At 35.0% G+C, this 19,730-nt stretch overlaps 1 long non-coding RNA gene across 1 annotated transcript; it reads left to right on the forward strand.

Annotated features, from left to right (window-relative positions):
* The first annotated feature begins 7,340 nt into the window (after positions 1-7,340).
* Positions 7,341-8,158, forward strand: LOC149687042 (uncharacterized). Its single transcript, XR_016383605.1, has 2 exons — positions 7,341-7,511; positions 7,709-8,158. It is a non-coding gene; the product is annotated as an uncharacterized LOC149687042 (long non-coding RNA).
* The last annotated feature ends 11,572 nt before the right edge of the window (positions 8,159-19,730 follow it).

Raw genomic sequence — 19,730 nt, forward strand, 5'->3', positions numbered from 1 at the left:
ATTTTTACATTCAAATTTTAGGTCACTATTTTTAACCATAATCCATTTCCGCACAGTTTGCTAATAAATCATTTTTAATTTCTTGTTGATTCGGGTTAGGTTAGGTTTGGTTCGGTTAGGTTAAGGTTACAATAGAGGCTTGCTATTACTCTTGTGATTTGATCATTGCAATATCACTATCGAAAGTATCGATATAGAAAAGTGTATTGATAGGCGTAAGCATTAAACCAAGTGTGTTTTAAAATAGAAGTCAAAGATGCATTTTTTAATTCCGTTTGTAAAAATTGCATTAAAAATAAATCTATCATTAAATAGCATCAAAAGTTTATGATCATAAAACCTCACATTTAACTATATTCGGTCCAAAGGCTATTTGATTGTAGAAGTTCTACAATTTATAGATGTTTAGAAAACCTTTGTTACTGTACATCAGTGAATCCCAGACAAGTCCCTATCATAAATATCCTTTATGCCCTTTTTTCTAGTGAGAGATACTACTAACTTTTCGTTGTTAGCTCGGGATGGTTTCAGAAACTTGGAATCACGAGTAAGCAGAAATTTTTACATTGTTATAGAGCCGTCAGTATCACAAATATGCATTTCAGAAATTCTCTTCAGAGAATTCAAGATTTTCAATTCTTTGGCCAATTGGGCGAATTACCATTTACGGCGTGTGTGAGAGTTTTTCACACCCTCTTCTGTTTTATGGACAATTAATTTGATAGTAGTCGTATTAGAGAATTTTTTTGGGCTCCCTGAGTAAGTAAACAAGTTGGGAAAACCAAAATATTACCTCTCCGTGTCGAGAAGATTGTATAAACTTAAGTATCCAATGAAAACGTCGACCTTTTCGCCCTCATCCTTTCCCGCGCTTTGCGCTTCCGCATTTAAACCTTACTCTCAACATTATCTTCCTCCATTTTACATACAAAAATCAAATACTCACAAAAAGAAGCGGCAAAAACCTGCTGGCTCTTTACAACCACTTAATTTGACCAATTTCCAACAACAAAAATTTAACGGTAGTTTACTTGACAACCTACTAGCATCGAAATTCTCATTAAGAATGGCTCCCGCGGATAAAAAAGGGCAATTTTCAACTAGGTGGGCGTTATCTCATTAGATTTGAGAAATATCATTTGTCTTTTTTACCAATGCCTAACCGTTTGGATTTTTTTAAAGCAATCTTAGCACCAAAAAATATTTTTTGATACAAAATAAATGTTTTATATTCTTATTAAGAATAAAACAAGAGGATAAAAATGGTCTGTCCTCTCGTAATTTTTTAAGCTTTTATCATGATTACTCTATCCAACAGTAACAAGGAGTATAAACCCATTAGTGGAAGCAGTATTTTTTTCCGAAACAATCTCGCTTATGTTTATCCTCTCTAGACTTCGCTAAAAACGTAATACTCCTACGTAAAATATTAATAGACAGGCAAGGATTCATACCATTAAAGAAGGAGCGCAATATTATCCATATTTTCATTTCATATACAAAGAAAAGAAATTATTATGTTTCTAAGAGGAGCTTCCCATTTTTGTTGTTGTTTTGAAAAATATATCGCAATGCACGGGCCTTGATAGATATAGGAGGCAATGAATGAAATATATCACAATGCACGCGCCTTGATAGATATAGGAGGCAATGAAGGAAATATATCGCATGCACGGGCCTTGGTAGATATAGGAGGCAATGATAATCTCTCTCTTTGCACGAGAGGTTTATCTTTAATATTTAAATAAATATAATTATTTTTAATTATTTTAATCTTCAATAATTAACATTAATAATAGTTAAATCGTTTAAAATAAAGTTATACCTATTATCATCTCAAACTTTGCTAATATTGACGTTTAAAAGGAAGGGTACCCCTCTTGCCCGCTTTCTTCAAATTTTGGGGTATATATACGATTCGTTTCCATTATAATAGTAAGGAAAAAGCGCAATTGCGAAAACCTTTGGTGGCGATCCCACCTTAGGGAGGCTAGACGTTTCTCGTAACCCTAGCTGATCGCCGCGTATATCCTAAAACCAAACGATGATAATGGAGTAGAAGCCAATGATACAGATTGGTGTCTATGTGGAATAGACGGAAGACCAGTGGATGGTGGTGTTAGAAGCCAGTGTAAGTGCAGACTGGTGTCAATGTGGGATAGACAATGAACAGAAGATGGTGGTGATTGGAAGCCAGTATGTACAGACTGGTGTCCAAGTCGAATGGACGAAGACCACAAGATGGTGGTGATTAGAAGCCAGTAAGAACTGGTGTCAATGTGGGATTGACAAAGAACAGAAGATGGTGGTGATTGGAAGCCAGTATGTACAGACTGGTGTCCAAGTCGAATGGACGAAGACCAGAAGATGGTGGTGATTAGAAGCCAGTAAGAACAGACTGGTGTCCGTGTGGGATGGACAAAGACCAGAAGATGGTGGTGTGAGAACTCAAGTAGAGGAGCCATTTCCGTGACTGTGAAGGCAGTTCGGAAATGGCGAACACGTTTGCTCCGATACGCAAACTGCGAACGCGGTCACGTGGGTGTAACAACGGACAGACAGACAGACAGACAGACACACAGACACGGCCGTTACAGAACCTCTCCTGGACTACGTCACACGGAGAGGTAAAAAGTTGAAATTATAATCGATATAGGGGAAAGTGACCATCTTGATTTCCAAATGTTACACGTTTTCTATATGCTAATAAGATAAATCATCATTTACAATGAAATTTACTAGCCAATCTATCATGGATTACCTAATTTGGTTTTTTCCTAACTTAACCCAACTAAAAATGCAGAACATCTTACCTTTCGGACACTAATATTTGGTTTACTTCCGTTGCTGGTCTCACCCCAAACATAGATGGTTATACAATTTGTCATAATCCGGTAAACAGCAGCAGCATTCGTATCATATCAATGCGACTACAGAAATTGACTTGAAATTAAATATTCCGAATTCGCATAAATGGATTACTACACAATCCAATTGATGAAAATCCGCCATTTACCAAGATTGGAAAATACTTTGGTGCATTTCTTTTTCAATGGGCATAGTGTCCAATTTGAATTCAGTTCAATGGAAGGACACTGAAAAGATTCAATATCTAGACTTCAGCCTTGTGTACAATTATCTTTTACTTTTTAACGTCTCTATCTACAAAGACGATTTAATATAAATACCGATTTCTGCTTCGGCAAATTCATGTTTCCACTACGCATCTTCAAGAAAAATGAGGTTAAAAGTCTGATAATAAAAATAAAAGTAACTATCTACCAACTCAATCGATATAATGACTGTAGCAAAGTTAAAGCGAAATAGTTCCTTGGTCCAATAAAGAGACTATCAAGAATTAAACCGCCTATTGCCCGAAGTCACGCATTCTACAATTGTATACATTTACAAAGAAGTGAGTGTCTTATTAAAAATGCCTGCCCCCTAAAAGGTAATCGATTTTTTTCTTCCAGTGTAAAACTTACGTAGAACAGGACTCAACACAACCTAGAAAAATAAATATTTTATGTTAGAAAAGTGCTCTAGTAGGACATCAGCTACGATTTTTACATTATGCAAAACTAATCGTGTTTAAATAGTTGGAAAATAAGAAAATTTGACTTTTTAATTTTCAAAATGGATAAAGATTTGAGGTCACATCTTGGTATTTGCATCACCATGAAAGACAAATCTTACCACGGAAATTGTGCATTTCAAATACTCCGTTCATTTCAGTGTATTTAACCTATTTTTATCTCTTATTTGTACTTGTTAAGCCTCGGTACAAGAATGTAGAGACTGAATACCATTGGAAGAGGAGGAGGGGGCTGAGGAAAAATAAGAAAGAGCGAAAAAATTACTTCAATACACATAAAATTTTAGTTTTGGTCTCATTGACTTTTGAGCCCCATCTTTCGCATTCTAATGTTGTAGTATAATTTATACCAGCTACTAACTTATTTAAACCAATTATAAAATTTAATATAGAACGTCTAGTGCATTGTTACTACTCTCTTACGAAAGGAAAACAATATGGTCAAAATCCATATTAAAGCCACATCGTTCCCGCACTTCAGCTTTTATTAGGTCTACTATTCTGTAAATGAAACAGTATTTTATTTTTAGTGATGATATCCTTAGTTCAAAAAGTTTACTTTTCGTATACGGTTGTAAGTGTGTGACACAAACAGAAAATTTGAGTGAGAAGACCATCGACGCCCTACTTATAACAGTGCTAAAATGATTAATCGTAATCTTTACCACAGCAATAATAATAATTGTAATAGCATGACATAAGACACTAACAGAAAACTTGAGAGAAGGTGTTAAGAAAAATAAGAACAGGTTGGTTAGGAGAAAAACATCAATGCTAACTCTCCACATGTACAACTAAAAGTTGCAGCGACGGAGCTAAAAATGGTCGTCATTACTTCACACGACCGATTAACAATATAGTTCTCACTGGGAATGGTTCACTGTACAATTGTGTACTTTTGCTATAGCTGGGTCATTATGTAAAATAGGCCAGTCAGTGGATTCGAATTAGCCTGACAACCGACTCTAACATATAGTAGAGCGTTAAGGCTCTTATTACGAGCAGAAATATATCAATCCGATGTCATCAAAAGGTCATTCACTCTATTTCATTTGTAGATAGATTATTAAGATTATTTAGAAGTTGTTAATTAACAGTTTTAAAACTTCCAAAGCATATTCAAAATTACGTAAGAATAATTGATAAAGTTGCAAAATATAGTGGCTACGCTTGTTACTTTTACCTGTTTAGCTGGAACAATGATAAACTATTTAGGCTTAGATATCCAAGTTTCAGAAGTTTGTAATAATCGTACAATAAAGGAAAACCTTCATGAGTTACACTGCCAACTTGTTCTTGAAATTTGTCCCATTTGCTAGTGTTCGGTAAATTAAACTTAATACCTCATAAGGCCTCGGTATTGACATTTCCTATCTCTATAAGTTAAAATTCAGAATATCAGTCCGCGAGGTTTGAAAATGTCTGGATAATATGCGTCTAAAATAGCAACGTTGAAAATCAATGAATTATAAAGGAGAACTCTATAATAAACACGCCGGTCACGACAAGTCTCAAAGGAGGGTTTTTACCATGAGCCAATAAAGGCTATTAAACCTTGTAAAGACGAAGCGTCCAACACGGAAATTTTCCTTTGTGTGTAATACGGTTTTGACGTGAAATGACATTGACAGTAAGAAAAAAGGGTGTTAGTGAGTTTAACTGAACCTTTGTAAAAGAAAATTACCTGACTTAAAATGTTATACCTAAATCTATGGGGTCCTTTTGTTGCACCATCACCTAGTTCGTTTATAGGGACCCTCTGGACACTTGCCTGCTATCATGATAAAGCAACGGTCGCGGAATTGCTATATTTTATTAAAACGGAAATGCAAATAGGCTAGCAATAGGGTATAGAACGTGTTTCTCAAGCCTATGGAGAATCATTTTAAATGGATTAATACAAGTTAATAATTTTTTCATATCTCGATTTTTTGAAAAAAAATAATTTAATTTTCAATCTATTCTTCAGATTAGTCGTGATTTAATCATTAGAATGAGTAATTTATTTATAGAAGTGAATCAATAACAGGCCTACTTGCGTACTTAATTATCCACGACCTCTTTCACGGGAATATGGGAAGGTAGGAAATAAGAGACGAGTCTCATTTACCAAGACAGTAAACCAGATATATACGTGTTTTCGCCGACCTCCTCAGCATCGTCAACAAAACCTAGATATGAGAGAGGCAATGAAATAAATTCGATACAAGTTGAGTGGTGGACTGAACACTGGTTGCTTGCTATTCATACCTGCGTCGCTTAATTATATTCCTGGGAAATCCCTGAATGATCCATGTTGTTATAAGGATATGATTAAATATAAAATTAAAAATATTCGTTTTAATAATATCAAGAAGGAATTAAATATCGAAGGCCTAAAATATCGTGCGGTGCGCTCGTGATAGCCGACTATCCTCCCCTTCATGGGTGTGGGGGTGGAAACGGAGGCGGGACTTAATATGATTAACTTTATGTATTCCAGCATCTATCTCTTTTACCTTTTCGTTAAGCCTTGGTGAGGTTTTTGTAACTCACGATATCATAAGTATCCTACACTAGATTCGATTTAGAAATAATTATAGAACGAGCGATTTTCACGTAGAAACATACATTCAAAATCTATCAAGATAGATTCAAAACCTTTAACTAACTAATTAAAAACAACCGTCGTACCGTTTTAGCACCGCGGGCAGCCTCCATTTTCTGTTTTCTTTGCTCGAGGTTTGTTTTTTCTCTAGTCGGAATACGTCATTGGCGTCTGTATGACCAATCCATACGGGATCCAATAGGAAAGCGCAGAGCAATGACGTGCATAAAAGGGTGGGGTTTTCTTCTCCACTGACACCGGCGTAAGAGTAGATGCGTAAAATCTCGCGACTTATGTCTTCTTATAATATTATTCTACAGGGCCGGTAGGCCCTTGTAGATATGACATGACACCCTTCCGTAATGTTAAAGAAAAAGTCACACCTTTTAGGGTTAGCGTCCCATAGAAAAAGCATTAAAAATTTTCGGTTTTTTAAGGCAATTGAAGCCGGCCTTACGGAAAAACTATAGCGAAGTTAGTTTTCGGAATACTTCTAAATTAACAAGCATTTATTAAATGGGAAACTTACGTGTTTCGATTTTTAATTAATGAATTCTAATTTTTGTAATTTAACTAATTAAGATAGTACGTCAAAAAATTACTTTTGGGCCAGAAGTCAGCCTAACCTTATAGCGCGCTTAAACCATGCTTAAACCTAATGCTTCATTTTGTTCTCGTTGACAACTAGAAGGGCCTAGGTTTGTGGGTGCTAACAAGTTACGTTGACAAATTGCAAATGTTGGCTTTCTTGCTGATTTTCCTAATTTCTTAGCAGTAGACTAACAAATTACTTTGGTATTTCGTCCGAGCTTGAGCACCTTTATATGTATTTTCTAATTAACTGTAGCACCCTTAATAAGAAATAGGTCGTTATCAGGTCGAATTTTCGTCTAGAAAAGTAATTCAGGTAAATTATTACAGTTAATAGAGGTTTTTATATCTTTTGAAGTAAGTTTTTCGACGTTCTTTACGGCCAAGGCTTAAGTTATATAGACTAATAGCACCCCATGTTGTTTCCCCATAGAGCTTAATACAGTCGAAGGCAGAGGGCTGCCATTACCCTATTTTAGTTACTCTTTAAAGATTATTAAAAAGGCTGATTTCCAGCTCTCATTTGTTTTGGATTGGAAATTATAGTCTGCTCAATTTTATGCTAGAAACAGAGCCTAACCGGGTTAACCCTACTACCCTAGGTTTTTATGCTGTATTTACCGTGTGCGCTTGCAATTTGATGTAAAAAATGGCATACCTATTCAAATTATTAACGTGTTGAAATAAAGATAGTGCTTTTCACCCTGTGAAAAGATCGAAAACTTCAAAATGCTACTGGTAAGATGACAAAAAGTTTAAAATGTTTTCCTTACGGCAGTTTAAAGACTCGTGGTGTTTACCTTAGCGCAGTTTGTTACCAACAGTGGATTTTGTTAATTCATAAATATGAGTAACAGTGGTCTGATTAATCCAGGAGGACAGTGTCGTTATGTAATTTAATTAGTCAAATAATTTCCATGTTTACATCGGCGCAGATTTTTCCAACGTAACCACGTCAGCAACGGAGGGTTACGTTGTTCGCTATCTCCACAGTTCACATTGCCGTTTGTTCATTTTTCTAAATTGCTATGAATTGTTTAGGTATTTAATTTAATTACTGTTATTGAAGCCAAAGTAGCTAAACTATAGAATCACATCATTCATTAACATATGTTATAGATGATCTTTATGTTACCGCAAATTTAGCACGTGGTATGATAAAAATTTAACACATTGTCTTGGCAAGAATGAAAAACTCTTCTAAACTTTACAATTAAGGTGATTTGATACTCATTTTGTAAGCTAAATCAACACTGCCAAACCTCAATCCTTCATTAATTTCAACTTAATTAAGTATAATTAACGTGAATTTAAACATGAAATATATATATTTGGATGAGAACTCGAGTAACTTTGAAATAAAATACTTAATTAAGATTAAAACTGCACAAGCTGTTAGTATAGCCCCATGTTTTCAATTTCACACTTAAGTCAATTTAAATTATCTTTAAAATACATTAATAGGCGCGAAATTCGAAAGTGTAGAGTAAAATAAGATTCAAAAGCTCCACTAAAAATTGCAATTAACGTGAAGTATTTATTGAAAGTAATTTTATAACCTAAATATACACTGCCGAAACACAATCCTACGTTAATTGTCACTCAATTAAATATAATTAACGTGAAATTAAACCAAATATATTCATTTTTTGGATAAAAACTCCAATAACTTTTAATCTTATTTAAAACTACCCAAGCCATTGGTATAAATCCCAATGTTTTCTATTTCACACTTAAGTTAATTTAAACTGTCTTTAAAGTACATTAATTGGCGCGAAATTCAAAAGTTTAAGGTAAAATAATGACTGGCAAAAATGTTAAACTTCACTAAACGTTGCAATTAGGGTAAAAAATTCCAAGAAATTATACTTTTAAGCTTAATCCACTCTCCCGAACCGCGCTCAAATTAAGATTAAAACATCACAAGTTTTTCGCACAGCCACAGATGTTTCCTATTTCACTTTCAAATTAATTTAATTCATCATTAAAATACATCGAAAGCTCTTACATATTTTAGGGTAATTGCAATTAAAGTTAATATTTTATGGAAACTTGTATCCACACTAGATAAACCGTTAAATTAAACTTAATCAATTATAATTAATGTGAAATTAACCCAAAACACGAATGTTTTTGGGAAATTCATGGATACCTTATAATTAAACTAACAAATTATAATTAAAACTACACTTATCTTACACTCAGCCTCCATTTTCCTGTTTAATTCTTACACTTAAATAAATTGTCATTTAAAAGCATTTTTCCCATATTGAAAGAGAGCCATTGAAAAGGAGCGAAACTTAAAGTTTGGGGGGGGGGGGATTTTACAGTATTTGTGCCTTTTTAACAGGAGTATTGTTTAGGGCTGTGCGAATAGTACTTTTTAAGGTATTCGTCGAATACCAAATAGCACTGATTTTGGGAGCCATCTCTCGGCTCGGAATAGGAAAATGACCAAATAATTTGACCAAATAGTGTGAAGTTCAAAAATTCGACCAAATTTAAATTTCTATAAAACTATTCTACGAAATTTCAAATTTATAAATAATATGACTCGGAAAGGTACTTTTGAACAGCTGAAAACTTATTTTTTAACGAATCAAAGGTTTTATTTTAATCAAAATTAGATTAATTGTCAATATATCCCTACTCGCTTTGCAATGTATGACCTCTTCCATGATACTATATTTTTTAATAGGTATACTATAGTGACATATTATTAGGAAGTTCAATATAGTTAGTGATAATGATTTATCCTTGTCTATGAACTTCTAAAGACTGAGTGGCTGATTCCAGCTATAGCCTCCTAGATCACGCGACTCGGTGAACGCGGGTAATACTTAACAGTAGCCACGTCAGAATTTTAAGGCTGTGTCTGCCGAGTCACGTCATCTATGAGGCCACGGTCCAGCGGACTCTATCACAGCGCCGCCCATAGGGATAGGAGCATAACATTTATGTTTCTATCTCTATGACAGCGCCCTCAAATTCACAAAATCAACAGAAAAATTCAAAAACTGGTTGCGAATACCAAATAATTTGGTCAATAGACTGTTAAAAACATTCACTTTCAAATTGTTTTATCCGCTATAGAATAGTCGGTTTTTCGAAGCTCATTATTTGGTATTCTAGAATTTTGAAAATCATTATTCGATTCGTCGGTGCGAATAGTAAACGCCAATTTTGACCAAATTATTTGGTCCGACCAAATAGTAACGAATAGTCTGCACGGCCCTAGTATTGTTACAATTTTAACACTACCAGACTTAGAAATAGCATACGTCCACTGGTCCAAAACCAGTTTATTGGTTGCTTGGACCAGTTTTTAATTGAAAAAATTAATAATTAAGTTTTTTGATGAGAATGGAGGCGGGACCAGTTTAAAAATTCAAGCTTTCTTCCAATTTCTACTCTTAACTTTTCTATTTCAAACACAATAAACCGCATCACTCTAGAGTTTAGACCCAAATGAAGGGCTTGCCAAGTGGTACCAGGTTTTGGTAGTGGTATTAAGTTAGATTTAAAACTACACGGTAGTCGGCAGTCTCGGCACGATTGGAATTTTGAAGTCTCGCAGAGTCAATTTAGTCAAACCTATCCTTTATGGTCAAACTACCTTGAACCTTCTCGCAAGTGGGCTAGCGCCTATATATATAAATAGCCCACGTATATAAATATATATACGGTAAAGCTAACATAATTATTCAAAATTTAATTACATTAAGACTGAAGTGACAGATATTATAAAAAAACGTCTTGATTTGGACTAAGACCGAAAAAACAAACGATATGTGTGAGGTTTATCAATTGGCTGAAGCTTCAGATATTGAAATTTTTTTTAGTTATTTTTATCCATTTAATCCTTAAAAAATATTTAATTCAATCAACTGATTTTACTGTTAATCGATCTATTCCCTCTAAATTAATTGAAAAAATTACATATCTACGCTTTTTCAAGAACAATTACATTTTCCGAAAACATTTTATCATGAAATTAATTATTTTCAAGGGATTTCGTGTAAGCACCTTGACGGACATAGATTTAATTGTTGCTGGCTTGACAAATTTTCAAATGTGCACCCAAAAAAGTTTAAATCTGTAAGTTGCTAAGAAGACTGATGTTCAAAAAAAATATGATAATTTAAATTTATTTTGTTCAGACTAGTTAATAAACTAAATAACTAATGTCGTCTATTTAAGACAAAGCAACATCGTTTATCCTGTGTGGTTTCATTTAGTAGGTAGCTATCTGTAGCACTGGACAAATATGATAACGGTATATAACCAAAGGTAAGGGTAAAGATTACATAAAAAGAAATACGTTTCAGTACCAATGGCTTGTTATATTCATCTCCATTCTTTACCAGTTAAACGAAGAAGGTCACACTTAACTTAACCCCCCCCCTTCCTCCATTTCCCCAATATATAAAATTTTACAATCACCAGTGGTTCCAGTGTTTTGGGTCATCTGAGCCGACGCAATACACCCAGCAAATATTACCATATAGGTCGAAACCTTTTCACATTAGTGAACGGTACATGACTCTCCGGACTTGCCCGCCAACCTTAATAACCTAAAACTATAAAACGTTCGTGTACAAGAATGATTATTGTTGTGGCTTGACACTCGCTAGCGCCTGAAGGACCGATCACTCAGTCTAATCGGTGTACATTTGTAAGAGAGTAGACCATTTTAGAAATTACATACAGAGAATTAAAACACAGGTGTGATGCCGCCATTAAGGTCTTCTCTCTCTCGCCCAGAAGCACCGCTATAGGCAGTGCAAGTTGACTAGCCTCCTGCCTGTAGTCAACTTTGTTACCGTCTGGCGGTGACCCTTGGTGCGAGGGATAATACCCAATGGTGGCCTCGCCACTGTGTGTTTTCCGAAATGGTATTTACGCGTGCTAAAATGATTATGCGTAATACGTTACCGGTGTACAAGTAACGCCAACAATGTAGAAAGGGGTGGTGACGTTATAAAACTCTAAAGTACGAAGAGGGAAATTGCAGTGCAACCTTTCCTTCATAGTCGCGACATTAGAAATGTAGCATTTCGATATACGAAATTAAATGTATGAATTCGTGCAGGGTGGTTTGGAATCGACTTTTAAAAATTTACATTTTCCTTTCGAATTATGTCAAAGTTCGCTTGGTCTTTTTAGACAGAGTGTTTCAAATATTCAATACTGAGCTCTTAACACGTACTCCCTTCAAAATAATTAATTTCATGATAAAATGTTTTCGGAAAATGTAATTGTTCTTGAAAAAGCGTAGATATGTAATTTTTTCAATTAATTTAGAGGGAATAGATCGATTAACAGTAAAATCAGTAGATTGAATTAAATATTTTTTAAGGATTAAATGGATAAAAATAACTAAAAAAAATTTCAATATCTGAAGCTTCAGCCAATTGATAAACCTCACACATATCGTTTGTTTTTTCGGTCTTAGTCCAAATCAAAACGTTTTTTTATAATTTCTTTAGTCCTGCTGGTCTAAATTAAGGTAACGCCGCTGCGATGGCCGTCCCTCTCTTTCGGCGGTGAAACCGAGCGCCACTTTTGGAGGTGCAATGCTGCCAGACACTATTTGATTAAATTGGAAACCTCAATTTCTTAACGTGGAAGACAGTATTGTAAAACTTAAAAGAACACGGTATAGACGCTACCATTTTTATAATTGTGCTTTCTAATTCTCTGAATTATTAAGCAGACGATAATCAGTTACCAACAAACACGGCCCACCCACTCACGAACGTGATCAAGATAGCTATGTCAAAAACAAAATCCCTCTCCATAAATGGCGGCCTTTCGCGTGATCATATTTTACCCGTGGAAAACGCCACGAGATTCTTGAGAACTTTGCGGCGCTCATATGGAACAATACTACTTGGGGGTTGTCGTTTGATTCACAGCTTTAATTCACTGCTCTAATCTGTGGCTCCTTCGTGTCCAAAGCTATGATTACAGGAAACTGCTTCATCTAGTTTGATTTACCCCTTATTTATTTCACCTACATACTTTCTTGTTCCGATTCTTACCAAGTTATATTATTGAAATACATTTACAAAAAATAGCGTTTCACATGACAATTGTTCCTTCATTGCAGATATGCTTGTGTAAAATGAAAGCAGCCTGCCTGCAGTTACTCAAATAACTGTATTCACTGCCAGGCGCGTAGGAACGTTTCGAATTTAGGGGGGTACAGTCTAAACATGGATTTGGGCGCCCCCTCCCCAAAGACAAGAAAAATGTCGAAAAATACATTGAACACGGTTGAAACATTGTACTTTAATCACAATGAAATGGTGAATTATTATGATTTTCCAAAAATCGGTGTCCGATAGGTGTTGGTTGTGGAAACATTTCTGCACATGAAATTTTATTCAATCTTATCAATCCTCTCTGGATATGTTTAGATAATTGCTAATTGATTTAGTTTTTTTCAAGTCATTGTTGCCCGTAGTCAGGGCACAAACACTTTAAGAGAATTTTTAGTATGAAAAATATGATTCCCATTGTAAAATTATAGGATTTTATAGGACCAGGAGTTCATAATAACCCCCTGATAGGACTCGTAAGTGATAAGACCTGAAGTGTGGATGATTCTATTTCAGTGTGAATGTAAGATTCCTTAAAGTGCGTTACATCGCACCTTGATCTAATTAAATACTGAAGGGCTCACGCAGAAGGCAAAAAGACTAATAATTAAAAAACCATAAACAAAAAAGACTTAAAGTGACTGAAAATTACCAAATCAAACTATTTAAAAGGGTCAGGTAGGAAGAGAGGTTTTTCACTGAAAACCGATTTTTATAATTAAAGATATTTTAAAGGTCTTTGACATTTCAGATGAAAAATCTCAGGCAAAATTAAAATGAAGTGCAGCTCAGAATTCTAAGTAATTGCTATCATTTCAAATAAAACCTACAAAAATTCTTTAAATTTAATTATGCGAAAATGGAAGGCAAAAATCTCCTGAGCGAGCGAAGCGAGCTCCGCGATTTTTTTATCTAACCAAATGAGGTGTCGCTAATTCTGCGTTTCAAACGTCATACAGCTGGGATTATAAATAATTATTCCAAAATCCCCAAAATGTAGGAAGATTAGTGAAATTATAGGATAAAATGGGATACTTTCTAAAATATTCTCACTTCAGTATCATTTTGGCGCCCTTTGAATATAAATTTGGCGCCCTTTCTGACCTATTTAGGCGCCCTAGTCGAATTTTAGGGGGGTACAATGTACCCTTGTACCCCCCCGTTCCTACGCCACTGTTCACTGCGTTGCAAGTCAATAAAAGGAAGTGATGTTGTAAGTTCTGTATTGACAGTATCTTAATGTAATTACAGAATCTGCAGACACACGTAGTTCCCTCTCTCGAAGAGTCTTTGTTTCTGCAATGAAAATTCCTAAAATTATCAATTCTGTTACGTGCAATGTGTCGGCATGTGGGAATATATATAAAAAAAACCATTACAGAGTTTGCCGAGGCGGAGCTGCTTTGTCTGGAAATGGGATAAAAAGAGAATGACTGGTTATTGTTACACATAATCTAGAATATATGGATGTGCAAGAAAGACAAAATACAGCGTTAATTCAGCTTGCAGAGACGGATTCTGTGTAGTGGCTTCTACAGCTGTTAGTTCTTTACAATTAATAGTGTAAGTGAATAGCGAAAGATAACAGCAACTGCAACGGCACTACTTGTGTATGTTTCTGTACCGCATACTCGTTTTAGAAGAGATGCATCTCCAATCATGATAAATATATTACGCTGAAAGATAACTAAGTAGGGATTGAGATCATGGAAAGGGCGTTTACAATTTTAAGATTCACAAATATATTTTTTTCCTCTGAACTAATTTGAATGACAGGAATATTTTTCAAGCTTGTTGATCCGTACATGGTATAGTTCATTATAAAGATTTCAAAACATTAGTATTACCAAATGAAGAGTTGATTAAAACGGCCAATATAGAAACTTGCTAATATTTATACGAGTATTTCACATATACCTTTTTACTTAATCAAATATTTTGTTTCTGTGTGCGGGTTTAGTTAATGAAATTTATGTCTAATCTCTAACCATTCGAACAATATGACTAAGCACTAATATTTGGTGCAAAAATTACCGATTACTGAATGGGTTGTCTCTATTCTTACCCCAGGCAATCTGAAGACTATTTTCTAGCCCAAGTGAAACTTTATGGTAAATATATATCCCTAAACCTATAAATTAGCCTCGAAAACCAAGTTGTTTCGCAAGCAACTTTGGGTAAGTGTGTTTTTAATGAGCTTTGGACCATTAGTTTCGGTCAAACGTAACTTTTAAAACGCTTCAAACTGCTGTTTTCTGCAAGTGCGAACATGGCTGTAGCTGACAGAGAAGTCTTGGAAGCTGAAGATAGTCAGGACATTTGGGTGGAAAAAAACAGAAAAAATAAGGAAGCCCATTCAACGAAAGAATGCGATTCCACAGATAATAAGGGACGTTATTAGAACACGCATACGTAAACGACAGTGACATGGACTATCAGTAGCTATGTTTCAAGTTGTCTGTTTTATACCATTTAGATTAGAAAATTTCAAAAGTGGAATAAATTTATGAGGTTAAGTTTTGCTTTAAACTTTGAACAATTGGGCAGAAAAAACATTAAAAGAACCAATTTCATATAATTTATACGTATTTCTTTAAACCAAACCCTTTCATAACGAAACTGGGTATATGGTGAACATATCTTTGAGGAGTACTTATCATTATCGAAATATCTCTAAGCCTCTTTGAATAGTCGTCTCGAACGAGTGAGAATGTTAGCGGTGTCCATTCAGTAAGTTTAGGACGTGCTCGTACACACAATGACTTTGACGCGAAAGGAATTTTTTATCTTTTTTGCTGCGGCTGTATGGGTGGTGCCCATTTCCCCCGTTGAATGCCGAGCAATCCTTTATTTCCCAGTTATCGTTTCGCCCTATCTTTTCCCCCGTCGTTGGCTTGTAAGGACGTATCACAAAAAAAAGCAGCGAGATCCGTTTTACGACCAACCCGATCGTGCCATCGTTTTCTCGGGGCTCGAGCGCTCAACCCCAAAAGGTTCGCGCCATCTTTCTCGGGCAATTGCGATAATTTTTTTCTATTTCCTCTTTCTTTAGCAGCTTATTTCCTGAATCTCATAGGTCTCTTTCATGTCTCACGTTAAGGTTTCACAACGTAGAAAATGCGCTACCTCATGCTTTGTTGAATGATAATGTTGAAGGGACGGTGAAAAAAATGCACAAAATATAAAAACTGGCTTTAAGATCGAAAAAAATAAGTGTACGTGAAATATGCTACAATGAATGAGTTCAAATGAATCAGTTAAATGATCAGAATTCCAAAATTATTATGACAGTGAACAGACTCATCGTTGGCCTATGTCATTGTGTGTTCAGTGAAATAGACACAAAATCATGGCGTACGGATAAACTTTGATATTTAGCATCGGTGAATGGTCACTATTATCAATCAAAAACTAAAGTCAAAAACCTCATAGTTCCAAAAATCCATAGACAAATTTGGTTCTTTTAGGCCTCCTTGATTAGTCCTAATATTCACGAGAAGTGATCTTAACCCACTAAGTAGTCTGGTTACTATACTCTACTATTGTGCTCAAGTGTAATAGAAATAATTTTGCTTGAAATTATCATGTTTCTTTTCCTTCGCGTCTAAACACTGCAAAGAAACGTACTTTTGCATTTCCTGTATTGAAACCTGGGCACGGGACAGTCCTCCGCTGTCGAGTCTTCTTTATCAGGTAGAATGGTTTGAAGGGATTCTTTCTCGAACCCTTTTTCGTCCCAAGACCCCAAAGTTCTCCAATTGCTGTAATTCTCCGTTTCTCGTGATTGTCGACTTTTGGAAGCTAAAGCCCACACTCTCCTCCTTTATTGTCCCTTTGTTAGCTCTATGATAACCCAACACCCTTGGACTCTTATATTTGCTTTTCCCTCTAGCTATACTTTCCAATCTTTCTTTTTCTGCTCTTCTATTGCACTGGTCAATTTTTTTAGTTCTTTTCATATACGAGAAATTACAATGGTTTTATTGTTCAACTTTTATGGATAAAACAAGAGATCATAATTTTATCCATTCAGTATTTCTAGTTTTTACTATTATAAATAAAAAAATGTCTTTGAGAGTTTTGGCTTCAAAATAAAAAACGTTAAAAATAAAACGTAACCTGAAAGGTTTTTCAGAGTGAAGACATCGAAATGCAAATAATGTGTGAAGGTTCATAGCCTGATTGTTTACTTAAGTTCAAATTCAGCGGATGCTACTAACAACTAACTGAAAACGATTTTCCAAAGTTTAATCTTAGAAGCTGCCCCAGCAGAAAGGACACTCGTGCGGGATATGTAAGATATTAAAAAACATAGACAGTAAATAAAATTTACATCGGTTAAACTTAAATCCTGACTCCAATAACGAGATGAAAGTTTCAAATCATACTTCAATGTATGCATAAATATCTTGACGTTAAAATTCAGGTTTCTTATCGCTATAGTAAGTGTAGTTAAAATTCTTCCTGAAAATAAAAAATAAATATGGTTTTTCGACTAAAGTAAATGAATTTCAACTCAAAGAAAGAAGACGGGCTAGAATACTTTCTTTTTATTCAAGAGAAAACATAAAATAATATAATATATATATATAATATATAATAAAATATATATAATATTAAAGAAGATAGAGCAATTAAGTTTTCTTAACGGCTCCTTCATGTCTATCAATTTTGGACGAATCAGTCAGTTGTGTGTTTCGAGTCCTCTTCGTTGAGAATCCTAACACGTAGTGTTCATTTAGAAAACTTAATTGACAGTGGGTTTTCATATTAAATTGATGATACATGGTACCACATTGAAATATATGCTCTTTCGAAGAGAAAGAGAAACAAGTCTAGCCTTCAGTTTACGTTTAAAAAATTGAAGTCTTAGTAAATAAATTCACAGCGTTCAAACACACTGTTAAAAAACCTAGTTCTATATTGAACAAAGTGGCGTTCATTGGAGTGTCCCCGTACGAACACAACGTTTTGTTCAATACAGAACAGTAAACGAGTGTTCAAAACTGAACGCAAAACTAGTGTTCAAAATTGAACGCAAAACTAGTGTTCAAAACTGAACGGAAACAAGTGATCAAAACAGAAAATACTCTTAGTTCTAAGACGCACGTTAAGTTAATATCAATGGGATTTTTCTCGCATCTTTTTTTTTGTATGAGTACTTCATTTATCCTTCTTGACTACCACTGGAAAAGACAGCCAGCCCTTTCAACTCTTAGCTGCTAGATATGCCATTTTTTCCACCACTTTTATTTCCTTACCCGAAAGGTTCGTTTATATGATGTGAACCTTCTTATTTACCTATTTTTGATTGATCAATTTGTTCTTTCTCCATTGTTTTACCCTTGAACCCCATTTTTCTCAGTATTCTTACCTGTTAGAGGAGTATCTCGCCTTGCAGAGGAATTGACTTCATTAATAATGAGTAAGCAGCTCAATTTTGTTTTGTTAATTGTGCAAATTTTCGATTTTGAAGCGTTATATAGTTTAAAGGAAAGAGTGAAGGTAAAATTTTCTTGAACTTAAATCATTCATTACGGCTAAAAATTCTATAATCGAAAACTAATTATTCTCAAATTTTGCGTTGGTATTAAACTATCCGCATTTAATAAACAAACCCTGGCCGCAAAAATTACCTCTGGAAGATTCCATCCCTGTCAGTAGCGTCGTTAGGGTGTGATATTTGGGGGTGCTATATCTGAGCAAACTAGTTATTTTAAGAACTTAACAAAAATATTGCATAATGGGTTCATTGGAAAATGTGTAGACCTTCAAAACTATCCGTAAATTTGTGTCACCCGTACAAAAATTTACGGCTGCATTTTTGCTGTTAATTAGATTTTTTAGAATCTGCAATATATTGCAAATAAACTGGAATATTCTGGAAAAATACTGGAATAAACCTGAAAAATGTTCAATCTCAGACAAAATTAAGGTGATTCCAGAGAGCAATGCAGAACATTTTAGACGTTTTGCAGAAAAAATATCTTCCATTGGAAAACTCAGTACAACAGTATACAAAATTTAGCAACTCTAGAGTCATAAAATAGTTACCTTACAGCTAGAAAACAGAGGGGAAATAGTAACTCCCGTAAGAAATCAGGATGTTTGTAGGCTCATTACAAGTACTGTACCTTCCAAATATATTGTATGCATGTTACAGTCAGAAATTGCTAAGTTTGTAGGATAATTGCAGGCGTGTTTCGGATACTTTTTACGATAATTGCAGACGCGTTTCAGATACTTTTTCAGGATCATCACAGGCGCGTTTCATATACTTTTCAGGATCATCACAGACGCGTTTCAGATACTTTTCAGGATCATTACAGGCGCGTTTCAGATACTTTGTAGGAAAATTGCAGGAGCGTTTCATATAATTTTCAGGACCATTACAGGCGCGTTTCATATACTTTTCAGGATCATTGCCGGCGCGTTTCATATACTTTGTAGGAAAATTGCAGGCGCGTTTTAGATACTTTTTTGGATCATTGCAGGCGCGTTTCAGATACTTTGTAGGATAATTGCAGCCGCGTTTCAGATGATTTGCAGGATCATTGCAGCCGCGTTTCAGATAATTTTTAGGATAGTTGCAGGCGCATGTCAGATAATTTTTAGGATAGTTTCAGGCGCATGTCAGATACTTTGCAGGATAAATGCAGGCGCTTTTCATATACTTCGTAGGAAAATTGCAGGCGCGTTTCAGATACTTTTCAGGATCATTACTGGCGCGTTTCAGATACTTTTAAGGACCATTACAGGCGCGTTTCAGATACGTTTAAGGACCATTACAGGCGCGTTTCAGATACTTTTAAGGACCATTACAGGCGCGTTTCAGATACGATAATTACAGGTG

The sequence above is a fragment of the Phalangium opilio genome, unplaced genomic scaffold (assembly GCF_054372755.1).
Source record: "Phalangium opilio isolate 3A_F unplaced genomic scaffold, DU_Popi_V2 ptg000031l_1, whole genome shotgun sequence".
NCBI classification, from domain to species: Eukaryota; Metazoa; Arthropoda; class Arachnida; order Opiliones; family Phalangiidae; genus Phalangium; species Phalangium opilio.